This window comes from Staurois parvus, unplaced genomic scaffold, assembly GCF_062004578.1.
Source record: "Staurois parvus isolate SC_StPar_1 unplaced genomic scaffold, SC_StPar_1.0 ptg001155l, whole genome shotgun sequence".
Lineage (NCBI taxonomy): Eukaryota > Metazoa > Chordata > Amphibia > Anura > Ranidae > Staurois > Staurois parvus.
In genome coordinates, this window is record NW_028318951.1 from 11,669 (window position 1) to 29,350 (window position 17,682).

Here is a 17,682-nt window from a genome sequence, read left to right on the forward strand (position 1 = left end):
CTGCTCACTTTTAGGCGCACTTTGAAAACTCATCTCTTCAGGGAAGCCTACCCCGACCCCAGCTAATACTGGAATCCCCTACTCCTCCTACCACTCCATCCCCCACAGCTAATTACATCTTGTACCACTATCCCCTCCCTCCTAGATTGTAAACTCCAAGGATCAGGGCCCTCTAATCCCTCTTGTATTGAACTGTATTGTTGCTGTATTGTCTCCCTCCATAATGTAAAGCGCTAAGCAAACTGTCGGCGCAATATAAGTCCTGTATAATAATAATAATATAATATAGTATAATGTAACATATAATATTTTACTATAATATAATGTAACATTAAATAACAATAACATTGAATAATACAGTATAATATAACATATTGTAATGTAATCTAATATAATAGGATATTATATAATATAGCATAATATAGTGTAACTTAAAATAATACATCGTAATATAATGTATTATAATATATTTTAATATAATGTAACATTAAATGATACAGTATAATATAATATAATTAAATATAATGTAATATACATGAATAACCCAGGAGAGTGCAGTATAGTGAAATCAGAGTGTAATTGTAGGACGCGGCCGCCTGGTGTCAGTGTGGGGCGCCCTCTCTTTGTCGGAGAGAAGTCGGGAAGTTGGGTGTCAGTTCGCTGTCTGTCCTCCAGCAGAGCGGAGCTCCGGCACAGCGATCCGGGGAGGAGAGGACCGAGCGATCCGGGGAGGAGAGGACATAGAGCCCGGTCTGGGGAGAACACATCACCGCTACACTCAGGTAAGTGCTTTGTATCCTCCGGGACCCCGATCCCCCATAGAGGGGGAGGGGAGGAGGGAGTTCTTGTATATACATCGGACAGGAGGAGACACGTCTACACACTGACTGTATATACTGTGTGCTCCCTACACTACATGGGGATCCTGAGCCACACTCTGTTCGCTGACTATATGTACTGTGTGCTCCCTACACTACATGGGGATCCTGAGCCACACTCTGTACCCTGACTGTATGTACTGTGTGCTCCCTACACTACATGGGGATCCTGAGCCACACTCTGTACGCTGACTATATGTACTGTGTGCTCCCTACACTACATGGGGATCCTGAGCCACACTCTGTACCCTGACTGTATGTACTGTGTGCTCCCTACACTACATGGGGATCCTGAGCCACACTCTGTACGCTGACTGTATGTACTGTGTGCTCCCTACACTACATGGGGATCCTGAGCCACACTCTGTACCCTGACTGTATATAGTGTATACTGTGTGCTCCCTACACTACATGGGGACCCTGAGCCACACTCTGTACCCGGACTCTATATAGTGTGTACTGTGTGCTCCCTACACTACATGGGGACCCTGAGCAACACTCTGTACCCAGACTCTATATAGTGTGTACTGTGTGCTCCCTACACTACATGGGGATCCTGAGCCACACTCTGTACGCTGACTGTATATAGTGTATACTGTGTGCTCCCTACACTACATGGGGATCCTGAGCCACACTCTGTACGCTGACTGTATGTACTGTGTGCTCCCTACACTACATGGGGATCCTGAGCCACACTCTGTACCCTGACTGTATATAGTGTATACTGTGTGCTCCCTACACTACATGGGGACCCTGAGCCACACTCTGTACCCGGACTCTATATAGTGTGTACTGTGTGCTCCCTACACTACATGGGGACCCTGAGCAACACTCTGTACCCAGACTCTATATAGTGTGTACTGTGTGCTCCCTACACTACATGGGGATCCTGAGCCACACTCTGTACGCTGACTGTATATAGTGTATACTGTGTGCTCCCTACACTACATGGGGATCCTGAGCCACACTCTGTACGCTGACTGTATGTACTGTGTGCTCCCTACACTACATGGGGATCCTGAGCCACACTCTGTACCCTGACTGTATGTACTGTGTGCTCCCTACACTACATGGGGATCCTGAGCCACACTCTGTACCCTGACTGTATATAGTGTATACTGTGTGCTCCCTACACTACATGGGGATCCTGAGCCACACTCTGTACCCTGACTGTATATAGTGTATACTGTGTGCTCCCTACACTACATGGGGACCCTGAGCCACACTCTGTACCCGGACTCTATATAGTGTGTACTGTGTGCTCCATACACTACATGGGGACCCTGAGCAACACTCTGTACCCAGACTCTATATAGTGTGTGCTCCCTACACTACATGGGGATCCTGAGCCACACTCTGTACGCTGACTGTATATAGTGTATACTGTGTGCTCCCTACACTACATGGGGATCCTGAGCCACACTCTGTACGCTGACTGTATGTACTGTGTGCTCCCTACACTACATGGGGACCCTGAGCCACACTCTGTACGCTGACTGTATATAGTGTATACTGTGTGCTCCCTACACTACATGGGGATCCTGAGCCACACTCTGTACGCTGACTGTATGTACTGTGTGCTCCCTACACTACATGGGGACCCTGAGCCACACTCTGGATCCCGGGCTCGGTGTACACAGGGTGACTTCTCTTCTATATAAACAGTGTGATGTGTACCATGTGACTGCGCAGTGCATACTGTCTGTGTACACAGCAGATATACACCGATCACTGTACTCTGTATACTGAGCTCTATATACAGGGATATACACCGATCGCTGTACTCCGTATACTGAGCTCTATATACAGGGATATACACCGATCACCGTACTCTGTATACTGAGCTCTATATACAGGGATATACACCGATCACCGTACTCTGTATACTGAGCTCTATATACAGGGATATACACCGATCACCGTACTCTGTATACTGAGCTCTATATACAGGGATATACACCGATCACCGTACTCTGTATACTGAGCTCTATATACAGGGATATACACCGATCACCGTACTCTGTATACTGAGCTCTATATACAGGAATATACACCGATCACCGTACTCTGTATACTGAGCTCTATATACAGGAATATACACAGATCACCGTACTCTGTATACTGAGCTCTATATACAGGGATATACACCGATCGCTGTACTCCGTATACTGAGCTCTATATACAGGGATATACACCGATCACCGTACTCTGTATACTGAGCTCTATATACAGGGATATACACCGATCACCGTACTCTGTATACTGAGCTCTATATACAGGGATATACACCGATCACCGTACTCTGTATACTGAGCTCTATATACAGGAATATACACCGATCACCGTACTCTGTATACTGAGCTCTATATACAGGAATATACACAGATCACCGTACTCTGTATACTGAGCTCTATATACAGGGATATACACCGATCGCTGTACTCCGTATACTGAGCTCTATATACAGGGATATACACCGATCACCGTACTCTGTATACTGAGCTCTATATACAGGAATATACACCGATCGCTCTGCATTGATATACACAGACATATACTGAACTCTATGGACAGAACATTCCATCATTTTACTATGCCCGGATGGTTGATGGCTCTGTGAACTGGCCATGTATACAGAACATGTGACTTACATGACCCCGTCACACATGGGAAGAACACACCATGTACATCCTGGCTCGGGGCCCGTTGGTCTGGTGGGAGCCATGCACAGCACATAGTAGAGATTCCAGACTCTCCCTTTATGTGATGACTGTGTACTCCGGGATCCTCCTCCGGGTTTGGTAAACACGCTCAGGGTCAGCATAATATACTTTTGTTTGTCCTTATAATACGGAGAGATTGAAGGGTGATAAGTCAGCGCTCTGAAAGACGTAATCAACAGGTGGACACATTCCAGAATTCCACACTGGATACACAATGTGTACGGCCATTATAGGATCACTCCACCCAAAACTGGAATTTCATTCATCATCTTAATATTTCTCATTGGCTGGAGCAATTTTTACCCCTCAGCCCCTCTCTGCAGCCACCCGCTTGCTTAGACCAGTGGTGATCAGATTCATGGATAAAGGAGGCCTCAGCTACAGCCCCTAATTTCCTCTGGAGGACCCAGAAACTGTTGCATAGTAGAGGAGATGGTCAAAGACTGGGGCATGGTACGGGAGATGGTCAAAGACTGGGGCCCAGTACGGGAGATGGTCAAAGACTGGGGCATGGTACGGGAGATGGTCAAAGACTGGGGCATGGTACGGGAGATGGTCAAAGACTGGGGCATGGTACGGGAGATGGTCAAAGACTGGGGCATGGTACGGGAGATGGTCAAAGACTGGGGCATGGTACGGGAGATGGTCAAAGACTGGGGCATGGTACGGGAGATGGTCAAAGACTGGGGCATGGTACGGGAGATGGTCAAAGACTGGGGCATGGTACGGGAGATGGTCAAAGACTGGGGCATGGTACGGGAGATGGTCAAAGACTGGGGCATGGTACGGGAGATGGTCAAAGACTGGGGCATGGTACGGGAGATGGTCAAAGACTGGGGCATGGTACGGGAGATGGTCAAAGACTGGGGCATGGTACGGGAGATGGTCAAAGACTGGGGCATGGTACGGGAGATGGTCAAAGACTGGGGCATGGTACGGGAGATGGTCAAAGACTGGGGCATGGTACGGGAGATGGTCAAAGACTGGGGCATGGTACGGGAGATGGTCAAAGACTGGGGCATGGTACGGGAGATGGTCAAAGACTGGGGCATGGTACGGGAGATGGTCAAAGACTGGGGCATGGTACGGGAGATGGTCAAAGACTGGGGCATGGTACGGGAGATGGTCAAAGACTGGGGCATGGTACGGGAGATGGTCAAAGACTGGGGCATGGTACGGGAGATGGTCAAAGACTGGGGCATGGTACGGGAGATGGTCAAAGACTGGGGCATGGTACGGGAGATGGTCAAAGACTGGGGCATGGTACGGGAGATGGTCAAAGACTGGGGCCCGGTACGGGAGATGGTCAAAGACTGGGGCCCGGTACGGGAGATGGTCAAAGACTGGGGCCCGGTACGGGAGATGGTCAAAGACTGGGGCCCGGTACGGGAGATGGTCAAAGACTGGGGCCCGGTACGGGAGATGGTCAAAGACTGGGGCCCGGTACGGGAGATGGTCAAAGACTGGGGCCCGGTACGGGAGATGGTCAAAGACTGGGGCCCGGTACGGGAGATGGTCAAAGACTGGGGCCCGGTACGGGAGATGGTCAAAGACTGGGGCCCGGTACGGGAGATGGTCAAAGACTGGGGCCCGGTACGGGAGATGGTCAAAGACTGGGGCCCGGTACGGGAGATGGTCAAAGACTGGGGCCCGGTACGGGAGATGGTCAAAGACTGGGGCCCGGTACGGGAGATGGTCAAAGACTGGGGCCCGGTACGGGAGATGGTCAAAGACTGGGGCCCGGTACGGGAGATGGTCAAAGACTGGGGCCCGGTACGGGAGATGGTCAAAGACTGGGGCCCGGTACGGGAGATGGTCAAAGACTGGGGCCCGGTACGGGAGATGGTCAAAGACTGGGGCCCGGTACGGGAGATGGTCAAAGACTGGGGCCCGGTACGGGAGATGGTCAAAGACTGGGGCCCGGTACGGGAGATGGTCAAAGACTGGGGCCCGGTACGGGAGATGGTCAAAGACTGGGGCCCGGTACGGGAGATTGCCAAGGACTGGGGCCCCGTACGGGAGATGGCCAAAGACTGTGGCAGGGTACAGGAGACGTCCGGAAACTGGAGCCAGGTACAAGAGACGGCCGGCGACTGGGGCCGGGAGACGGCCGGCGACTGGGGCCGGGAGACGGCCGGCGACTGGGGCCGGGAGACGGCCGGCGACTGGGGCCGGGAGACGGCCGGCGACTGGGGCCCGGTACAGGAGACAGCCGGAGAATAGGGCATGATATGGGAAATGGTTGAAGACTGTGGCACTGTATGGGGATGGTTGGAGACTGAAGCACGGTACTGGAGACAGTCGGAGAATAGGGCACGGTATGGGAAATAGTTGAAGACTGGGGCATGGTACAGGACATGGTTGGAGATTGGGGCATGGTACGGGTGGAGGCAGGAGAATAGGGCACGGTATGGGAAATAGTTGAAGACTGGGGCACGGTACAGGGGATGGCCGGAGACTGGGGCACGGTACGGGGGATGGCCGGAGACTGGGACGTGGTGCGGGGGATGTCCGGAGACTGGGACGTGGTGCGGGGGATGGCCAGAGACTGGTACGGGGGATGGCCGGAGACTGGGGCGTGGTACGGGGGATGGCTGGAGACTGGGGCGTGGTACGGGGGATGGCCGGAGACTGGGGCGTGGTACGGGGGATGGCTGGAGACTCGTAACTTTCATATCATTTTTTTTTCCACTGCTGGTGGCTGAACAGGTAAACATAAGCTGCTGAAGGGGTCTGTATTTAGGTGAGCTCATTGCTTTGACCTTCATGTACACTAAAGACTCCAATGTGACATATCGGTTTCTATACTGATTTGGATAATATTACATTTTTGGGAATAATATTTACTCTCGTACATTCTTTTATGGTTTGTGATCTTGTCATGTGACCTTTTGCCTTCTGGTAGTTTCCAAAAAGGCAAAAAATAACATTGAAAGTTAATTATTTGCAAGGAAAGATCTACTATATTTTTATAAATTAAACTCTTTCTGACCCCTTTAAAGCGTCATCAGCAAATCCCTTCTTGTCACTTGCCTGGTTGACCTTGTGTTGTGGTGGAGCGGCCCTCTCTTGTTTACCTGGGAGAAGCTCACCTGTGGCCCCGCCCCTTTCCCAGAATGGAGTCTGGTTACGCAGGTGCAGCTGGAATCCGTCTTGGGGAAGGCTGCCGTTTCCCTTTTCATTCTGCAATCTGTCACTGAGCTGTAGAGATTTACAGCTGGGGCTCCCCACTGCTCTGTTCTGGTCAGGGCAGGGGACTACCAAGAGTTTATCAGCAATTTAAGAGGGGAGATGTCACAAAGGTTACTAATCTGATGCGGGAACTGGTTGGATGAGTTCAATTTAAACACTTCTAGACATGAGTTTATTTTTCCAGCTTTGAGCAGAGTGGGGAAGGTTTAAGCCGGCCACAGATGGATCGAAATGTCTCTGGTTCAGCAAGAACTGGACGTATTTTGATCCGTCTATGGGCAGGCTGGTTGTACTGATGTTAATCTGTCAATCAACCTCAGCACAACCAACATATCGGGATTTTTTTGGGGCAATCAGTCCTGCTGTTATATGAATATAATAGCACAGTGAGGGGGATTCCTCCATCAACACGAACTGTGTTGATGGGGGAACCAAGCAATTTTCTTTCCATCAACCTGTAGCTGAAAGAAAGAAATTTGCACAATCTACAGCCAATCTTGGCACCTATGTAAAGATTTTTTGCTTGTTTGGGGAGATGGTCTCTCTTCAGGACAGGATATGAGCAGGCATCTTCCCAAAGGGGGGATTTGTATGACGTCATTTTCACCCCTTTTTATACCATGTGGCCAAAAGGATCAAAGGCACCTGATTATTACTCCTACTATATGACCAAAGTACTGTATGTGAACACCCCTCCAAATGATTGAGTCCAAGTATTTCCAGTGATGGGTACTGTTAATGCTACAGCATACAAAGACATTCTTCCAAGCTTGAAGTACTAGTTTGGGGGAATTTTTCTGATCTACCATGACTGTGCCCTTGTGCTCAAAGTCAGCTCCATAAAGACATAGTTTGATGTGGAGGAACATGAGTGTCCTGCACAGAGCCCTGTGGGAATTTGCAACCAAATTCAGCCAAAAGAGCAACTGGCAATGTCGGGTACTGATGCTGGATGAAAAGACTTAGCTTGGCGTTCCAGGACCTCAACCCTACTCAACACCTTTGGGGTGAATTGGAAGGCCGATTGTGAGTTAAGTCTTCTCATCCAACATCAATACCTGACCTCACAAATGCTCTTTTGGCTGAATGTTTTTCGGTTTTATGATTGTGCCCTTGTGGACAAAACTAGCTCCATAAAAATATGGGTTGGTGGGGAGGAACTTGAGTGTCCTGCACAAAGCCAATTCACCCCACAGTTGTTGAGTAGGGTTGAGGTCCTGGCTTTGTGCGGGACACTCCAGTTCCTCCCCACCAACTCATATTTTTATGGAGCTTGCTTTGTCCACAAGGGCACAATCATAAAACCGAAAAACCTTCAGCCAAAAGAGCATTTGTGAGGTCAGGTATTGATGTTGGATGAGAAGACTTAACTCACAATCGGCATTCCAATTCACCCCAAAGTTGTTGAGTAGGGTTGAGGTCCTGGAAGGCCAAGCTAAGTCTTCTCATCTAGCATCAGTACCCGACATTTCCAGTTGCTCTTTTTGGCTGAATTTGGTCGCAAATTCCCACAGATACGCTCCAAAATCTTGTGAAGAGTCTTTCCAGAAGAGCAGAGGCCATTATAACCTCATCGAGAACATCAACTTAACACCAATGGTTTTAGATGGGTCCCATGGTTGTCCAACAAGCTCATATACAGTGGGGAAAATAATTATTTGATCCCCTGCAGATTTTGTAAGTTTTCCCACTTACAAAGAAATTAAGGGTCTGTAGTTTTTATTTTAAATAGACTGAATATCAACCAAAAATCCAGAAAAAGCACATGATACAAATGTTATAAATTGATCTGCAGTTCTGTGAGTAAAATAAGTATTTGATCCCCAAGCAAAACATGATTTGGTACTTGGTGGAGAAACCCTTGTTGGCAAGCACAGAGGTAAGACCTTTCTTGTAGTTGTTTACCAGGTTTTCAGACATCTAAGGAGAGATTTTGGTCCATTCTTCTTTGCAGATCTTTTCTAAATCCTTAAGGGTTCTTGGCTATCACTTGGAAATCCAAAGTTTCAGCTCCCTGCATACATTTTCTATAGGATTAAGGTCTGGAGACTGGCTAGGCCACTCCATGACCTTAATGTGCTTCTTCTTGAGCCGCTCCTTTTGTTGCCTTGGTGGTATGTTTTGGGTCATTGTTATGCTGGAATACCCATCCACGACCCGTCTTCAGTGTTCTGGCTGAGGGAAGAAGGTTATCGTCCAAGACTTTACAATACGTGGCCCTATACATTGGCCCCTCAATGCAGTAAAGTCAGCCTGTACCTTCAGCAGAGAAACAGCCCCAAAGCATGTTTCCACCTCAGTACTTGACTGTAGGGATGGTGTTCTTAGGGTCATGGTCTCATCTGACAACAGCACTTTCTCCCAATTCTTCTCTGAATCATTTATATGTTCATTGGCACGGGCTTGTACATGTGCCTTCTTGAGGAGGGGGACCTTGCGGGGGCTTTCAATCCATGGTTCCGTATTGTGTTACCAATCGTTTGTTTAGTGACTGTGGTCCCAACTGCCTTGAGATCGTTCACAAGCTCCTCCCGTGTAGTTCTGGGCTGATCCCTCACTTTTCTTATCATCATCCTTACCCCATGAGGTGAAATCTTGCATGAAGCTCTAGACCGAGGGCGAATGATGGTTATTTTGTATTTCTTCCACTTGCAAATAATCGCTCCAACAGTTGCCTCCTTCTCACCAAGCTTTTTGCTGATGGTTTTAAAGCCCATTCCAGGCTTGCGCAGGTCTACAATCTTGTCCCTGATGTCCTTCGACAGCTTTTTGGTCTTGCCCATGATGGTGGGAAGAATGAGATTCTGTGGACAGGTGTCTTTTATACACATGACGAGTTGTCGTTAGGAGCACCTTCTTAAATTGACAGAACCAATCTGTGTACCTCACTGAACTGCAGCTCAATTTATAACATTTGTATTGTGCTTTTTCTGGATTTTTGGTTGATATTCTGACTCTATCATTTAAAATACACCAATGTTAAAAAAAATTAAAGGACCTGCATCTCTTTGTAAGTGGGAAAAGTTAAAAAAATCTGCCGGGGATCAAATAATTATTTTCCCCACTGTAGGTGTAGGCCAACCTTTGGCCACTGTGTTTTGACCATCATACTGGTTGGATAGAAGGTGCAAAGTTGCAGGTGCAGCTAAGACCTCCTTTGGAAACTGCTACTTGATGGGCTGTTTTACCAATCCTTTGGCTCCAATACTGAGTCGTTGACTTGGAAATGGTTTAATGCCAATCTAGTTACAACTCCTGATCTGCTTTCTTGTCCCAGGTTAGTAAGTCACAAACGAGGAGTCGACAAGTTAACCAGGGCAAATGGCTTTTTCAGAAGCGATAGTTCACCCATCAATGCTTTCCTTTATTTTCTTTGTAACATTGCCCACCTTTGACCTGCCTCTCCACATTGTTAGGTACACAACAAATTAAACATTAACTTCTAATAGAGGCAGCATTGGGAACTCCAAGGGGAGTTTTATCAGCCCTGGCACACTTTACAAACATTACTAAGGGGAACTCCGTTCTACCTAGAAATTAAGATTATGCTTGAGGAACTATTGAACTGGAAAAGTCAATTAAAGGAGCTCGTTCACACCAGCCCCATTGGGAACCCTTTGCACAACACCGTCCCAATGTATAGACAAGACAACTTGCCCTATGTCCTATTGCTTCAGATCACGTTAGTGCGCGGCATTGGTTGTATGCTTAGGAAGGAGAAAAGGCCATGTTGCGCTCCAAAGATATGCTGGTGGGTCAACTGGTCCCTGTCTAAATTTGCCTTGGTATGTGTTTGTATGCATGTGAGGCTGACCTTAGATTGTAAGCGCCTATGAGTGTATGGTGTGTAAAGTGTGGCAAAATCTATATAGATGCCTGTAGTAAATAAATATTCGTGGCCACATCTCAGGCTCTTGCGAAGCTCTAGACCCAGCTGTCTGCCTGGATTCTTTTATTTGTTTGGCAAGTGCTGTGCGTCCAAGCTTCCATTTCTTGGTAACCTATTCCCCTAAGGGGCTGGAAATTAACAGCAATAGAGAAAGCCGCTTATGAAGTCTATTATGTGAAAGTGTTTTTGAAAAATAGAAGAGCGAAGGTGGAAAAAGTTTTCAGGAAGCATTAACTGGGAAAGCGTCTTCGTCATAATAAGAGACTTCAGATAAAGCCTGTGTTGTGTGAGCTCATTGGAAAAGCCCCCAAAATGATCTCCGGCTAAGCTGAGCAAATATCAGGAGGTGTTGTTAGAGAAGTGGTTATTCCAGTACTCTAAGGACCCGTCCACGCCTTGCCTGTGTGGTGCACACGTGCTACGGTAATGCATACTATATATGTTGGCATATATTCATTGTCAGTAGTGCCCTGATGCACATGGGTTACATTGCACCAAGGTGTACGGTGAAATATATTTTAAAAATATTCTTCCCAAATGCTACAATTTTGGCCATATTCTATATATATATATATATATATATATATATATATATATACACACTGTATGTTGAAATGCATTTTTATTCCAAAATATATGAAAAATATTTTAAAAATACATTTTAAATATACTGTATGTCTTCAAAAATACAAATCAAAATTTTTGGAGTGCATTAACAAATATATGTAGAAAATATGTTGAAATAACTTTTTTATATGTTAAGAAAAATCTGAAGAATATATTTAAAAAAATAAAAATAAATACATACATATATATATATATATATATATATTTTTTATGTTTTTAAAAATATTTTCCAGATATTCTGTACTAAAAACGCATATCAATATATATGTTGAAATGCGTTTTTAGTACAGTATATATGGAAAATATTTTTAAAAACATAAAAAAATATATATATTATTATTATTTTATTTTAATTGAAATCTATTTTTGAAATATATTGAATATGGCCAAAATGTTATATATATATATATATATATATATATATATATATATATATAATGCATTTTTAGTACAGAGTATATGGAAAATATTTTTAAAAACATAAATATATATTATTATTATTTTTTTTAATTGAAATATATTTTTGAAATATATTGAATACGGCCAAAATTATATATATATATATATATATATATATATATATATGTAATGCATTTTTAGTACAGAATATATGGAAAATATTTTTAAAAACATAATATATATATATATATATATATATATATATATATATATATATATAAAAAATTTTTATTGAAATATATTGAATATGGCCAAAATTGTAGCATTTCAAATATATGTATTTGATGTATTCAATATATTTGGGAAGAATATTTTTTAAATATATTTGTCTTCCATGTGGGCAGTAACTCGCCAATGTAGGTTGCCATGCTCTTTATTGGGAAAAATATAAATTCCAAGCATGGTAACTGACTACTGTGCGCACCATGTTGTCATCATGTTGCCAGTGTCATTGGCATTCGTGAGCGCATGGGTTGCAGCACGGCGGTAACAGACTACTATGAGTAGTGGTGTACTACGTTCAGAAAACTGTCATTAACATCCCATTGCACATGGGTTGCTGCACACTACAACATACGGTAACTCGCTACTGTGCGTTTTGGTGCACAACTTTGAGGGAAAAAAAAGTCTTTTTTCATTTTCCTTTCTCGGTTATGGTCTCGGAATGCAGTCCATTCATTTGAATCGGGTGATGTAACGCGCAACATAAAACCTGTTAATGCTTCACACAACACATCAGAACACACAGGTGTTGATGGGCCCTAAGGCAGTAATGGTCAACTTATGAGAGAGAGCAAATCTCAATTGCAGCTCCTGATATCACAAAAGGGGCGACTCATAATATCCAGTATATATAATGCTTCTGCGCTTTTCAGCCGGAGTGTCACGGCACCCTGGTATTCCCTCTAGGGTTGTCAGGGGTGCCTTGTTGCATCTGGTATTTTTGCACAGCTTTATGCAGTTCTGTGGTGAGACAGGCCGGCCACCAGCACCATATATATGCATGCAGAATTCAGGGCAGCCCCAGCATTCAGATGGAAGTCTGCCTCTGTTTCCTTCTCCGCTGCCTGTCTACAACCAGGCTGCCATGGTACAGCTCTGGTGAAGATCAGAAAGTGGGACTCTTGTAAATGGGGGGGGGGGGGGGAGAGGACTCTGATGTGAAAGGAAAGGGGGAATGAGGACTCTGTGAACGGGAGTGTGGGCTGAAGACTCTGGGTAAGGGAGTGGGGAGGGGGGGGCTGAGGACTCTGGGCATGGGAGTGGGGGCGGGGGCTGAGGACTTTGGGTAAGGGAGTGGGGCTGAGTACTCTGTGAAAGGGAGGGGGACTGAGGACTCTGTCAAAGGGAATGGGGGGGCTGATTTCTCTGTAAAAAGGAGTGGGGGGGGGAGGGGGCTGAGGACCCTGATGTGAAAGGGAGGGGGTGGGCAGCTGAGGACTCTGATGTGAAAGGGGGGGGCGGGGAGGGGCTGAGGACTCTGATGTGAAAGGGAGGGGGCTGAGGACTCTGATGTGAAAAGGGGGGGGGGAGGGCTGGGGATTCTGATGTAAAAGGGGGGGGGGCTGAGGACTCTGATGTGAGCAGCACAGTGGCTAAATGGTTAGCATTTATGCCTGGCAGCACTGGGGTGGCTGGTTCGAATCCCAACCACGGCACCACCTGCCTGGAGTTTGCATGTTCTCCCTGTGTCTGCGTGGGTTTCCTCCAGGTACTCCAGTTTCCTCCCACACTCCAAAGACATGCTGGTAGGTGAATTGGATCCTGTCTAAATTGTCCTTAGTATGTATATGAATGTGAGTTAGGGACCTTAGATTGTACGCCCCTTGAGGGTTAGGGACTGATGTGAATGTACAATATATATGCAAAGTGCTGTGTAAAATTGACGGTGCTATATAAGTACCCGAAATAAATAAAGAGAAGGGAGAATGAGGACTCTGATGTGAAAGGTAGGGGTGGGCTTGGGGACTCTGATGTGAAAGGGAGGGGGACTGAGGACTTTGATGTGAATGGGATGGGGGATTGAGGGGGGGGGGAAACTAAAAACTCCAATGTGAAAGGGAGAAAGGGAAAATGAAGACTCTAATGTAAAAAGGGAATGGGGGGGAGGGGTGGACTGAGATGTGAAAGGGGTATTCTGATGTTTTGGAGGACTCGGGACGGGAACCATAACTGAAAAAAAGGCTGAGACTCACTGCTTCAGAGGAGCAATCCTAGTACAGGAGATGGTTGGAGACTGGGGCTATGCTACCAGTGGGATTGGACCTTGGGTCTATCCTGCGGGAGGCCAAGACTGGGGCTATGCTACCAGTGGGATTGGACCTTGGGTATATCCTGCGGGAGGCCAAGACTGGGGGTATGTAGTATGAGACTGTTTGAGATCACTGCTATTAACAGCCCCGTTACAAAGCAGTGTTTGTACCATTGGGACCGCACACCACTTCCCAACGGGCCGCAGGTTGGGCTCCAGGCCTTTCACTCTACTCATTGATCTTCAGACTTCGACCTACAAGCTATGGCCACCATGATTTAGACCGAATACTAACAGGACTGTATTTTCGGTGTACTGGCCTTTTAAGTTCTGCAGTAGATACACTAACAATTGGCACATATGGTAGGAATATAAGAGCTGTTATTTCTCCCTTTGGAGCCCATGGTGGCTTTGGCTGACCCCCGATCCTGTTTTCCATCCTGCAGAAGGGGTGAGACTCTCAGAAGTTTTTCCACCTCCGGTTGGAGCCAGGAACAGCGGGGGCAGGGTAGGGGAAGGGGGCGAGCACTCCTCTGTAGCAGGTTCATTGTGCAGAGCTGTTATCCTAACCCCGCATGGATCTTTGTGAAGATACTCCGCTCATGCAGGATGTTTTTCCCATTATCACCAGCGGCTGTACACCACGAGTTGAGCGCAGATCCAGGAATTTCTATGTATTGGCCATGAAGAACGAATGTTGAGCATTTATTTCTTCTGCACGTTGGTCAGGTATAGTAGTGTAAAGTCACTAATTTGCACTTGTCATTAGAAGAGATTTTCATACTATTTCCAATTCTGTATGAAGTCAGAAAAACATTTGAGACCCTGCCTCCAATTTAAAACAATTCATGTAAATGCACACAAAAATCAAGGTTTGTCAATCAGTGCTACTTTTTCTTTACATGTCCGATCCCTAGCACAGCGACCTCCCTCCTTGCACTTCATAGCCCTCTTCTCTTCTGGGAGTTTCTAATTGCTGTCTGTGCTGGCCCAGCTCCTGTGTCCCTCCCCTCAAATCCAGAGTGAGAGGGAATACTATAGAGTGTCAATTGGGTGAGTCTACTGGGGCTGCTGACATCCCATCCAAGATGGCAGCACCCTGCAGCAGTCTCGGTGCTTTTGGATGGCTACACAAGGGAGGATTTTGCTAATTTAATGAATAAATGTTAAATGCACAAATAATATTAAGAAGTTGCTGAGATGAACGGTATGGAGATAAGATCCTTGGTGTGACGTGTGAGTCAGCAGGAGGAACGAGCGATAGTACCCTTGGTGTGACATGGAGATCAGTGGAAGAACCAGTCATAGAATCCTTGGTGTGACCTGGAGATTAGTGAGAGGAACCAGTGATAGATTCCTTAGCCCTGGTTCACACCGATGCGAATTGTCATACGATTTGACCGTTTAAATTGCATGACAGATCGCACCCAATGATCGCCAGTGGAACCGTTCTAACTGGTGCGACTCTGACTTCAATTGAAAGTCGGATCCAGAGTGAACCAGGGCTTAGTGTAATGTGGAGGTAAGTGGGAGGAATCAGTGATCGGGTCCTTGGTCTGATGTGGAGGTCAGTGTGAGGAACCACTGATAGGATCCCAGTGTGATGTGGAGGTCAGCAGGAGAATCCTTGGTTTGATGTGGACGTCAGAGGGAAAAACCAGTGATAGGATACTTGGTGTGGTATGGAGGTCAGCAGGAAGAACCAGTGATAGGATCCTTGGTTTGATGTGGAAGTCAGTGGGAGGAACCAGTGATGGGGCCCTTGGTGTGACATGGAGGTCACTGGGAGGATCCTTGGTGTGATGTGGAGGTCAGCGGGAGGAACCAGTGATAGGATCCTTGGAGTTACATGGGGGTGGATGGATGGAATCAGTTATAGGATCCTTGGTGTAGCATTGATGAACCAGTAATAGAATCCTTATTATGACATGTAGCTTAGCGGGAGGAACCCGCTGATAGGATACTTGGTGTGGCATGGAGGTCAGCAGGAAGAACCAGTGACAGGATCCTTGGTTTGATGTGGAGGTCAGCGGGAGGAACCAGTGATGGGGCCCTTGGTGTGACATGAAGGTCACCGGGAGGATCCTTGGTGTGATGTGGAGGTCAGCGGGAGGAACCAGTGATAGGATCCTTGGAGTTACATGGGGGTCGATGGATGGAATCAGTTATAGGATCCTTGGTGTAGCATTGTGGAACCAGTAATAGAATCCTTATTGTGACATGTAGGGAGGAACCAGTGATAGGATCCTTGGTATGACGTGGACATCAGTGGGAGGAATCAGTGATAGGACCCTTGGCGTGACATGGAGGTCACCAAAAGGAACCTTGTGTGATGGGGAGAAACCAGTGATAGGATCCTTGGTGTGGCATAGAGATCAGCAGGGGGAACCAGTGATAGAATCCCTGGTGTGACATGGGTGTCAGTGGGAGTATCCTTGGTGTGATGTGGAAGTGAGCGGGAGGAACCAGTGATGGGATCCATGGAGGTCAGTGGAAGGAACTAGTGATAGGATCCTTGATGTGGCATGGAGATCAGTGGGAGAAACCATTAATAGGATCCTTGGCATGGCAATCAGTGGAAGGAACCAGTGATAGGATCCTTGGTGTGACATGCAGGTCAACGGGAGGATCCTTGGTGTGATGTGGAGGTGAGCGGGAGGAACTAGTAATAGGATCCTTGGTGTTACATGGGGGTCAGTGGAAGGAACCAGTTATAGGATCCTTGCTGTGGCATTGAGGCCAGCGGCAGGAACTAGTGATGGGATCCTTGGTGTGATGTGGAGTTCAGTGGCAGGAACCAGCGATAGGATCCTTGGTGTGATGTCAAGGTCAGAGGGAGGAACCAGTGATAGGCACCTTGATGTTGCATGGAGGAGGAATCAGTGAGCATAGTGAAGGACCAGGAGACCAACTTGCCCACAAATGTTGGTTTCTCAGCCGACTTTAGCGGATGCTTCCTCTTCATCCAGCAGGGTGTACAACGTGAGATATAAGTATTTACACTCTCCTTGGTAGACGGATCTTTTTGCCAGGTTTATTGTAGGGTCACCTAAATAACAAAAAAGGTGCTTCAGAAAATCAGCCTGTGTGTTGTGTACAATTGTTCGATTACCTCACAATGGAAAATTTGGCAATGTAGGAAGGAAGAGAATGCCTCGGAACTGGGCAAAATATTATCGAACATAACAGAGTAAAATCCATGCTCACACCTGTTGTTGGTGTAAAAGCTGTCTTGCCTCCGCTAATGTCTTGTTTTCCTCTGAGTGGGTAGAACATGACCCACATTGTACATCCTGTCCTCTTCCCATCCTGCTATGAGAGAACACTTCACATCACTGTAGTGCGCACCATGCCCAATATTCAATTTGGAATATTTTCTGATAAGGGTGTGTTGTTTTTATGTTCTAAATATATCTGTAGAATGACATTCATTTGTCAAGACTTTTTGTCCCAAGCTGGTAGTACGGGCACATCTGCCCTCGTCTTGGTTGGCTTCTTATGGAGGTTTAGCCAACTGCAGATCTATTTTCACATTTCCACCATGGGCCTATTAAAATGTATAAAAGTGTAATATATTGTAGCTGGTGATCTGGCCAGTAACTCACTTCCTGTCTTAGGGTGACAACTCTCGCTGTGCTGTATCTTCAGAGGAACAGCGTTGTC

At 46.5% G+C, this 17,682-nt stretch overlaps 1 protein-coding gene across 1 annotated transcript in view; it reads left to right on the forward strand.

Annotated features, from left to right (window-relative positions):
* The first annotated feature begins 625 nt into the window (after nucleotides 1-625).
* CD82 (CD82 molecule) overlaps nucleotides 626-17,682 on the forward strand; it is a 130,911-nt gene continuing 113,854 nt past the window's right edge. Inside the window, exon 1 of the mRNA XM_089659413.1 lies at nucleotides 626-782. The gene's annotated coding sequence lies outside the window, so the exon portion shown is untranslated. The remainder of the gene's footprint in view (nucleotides 783-17,682) is intronic.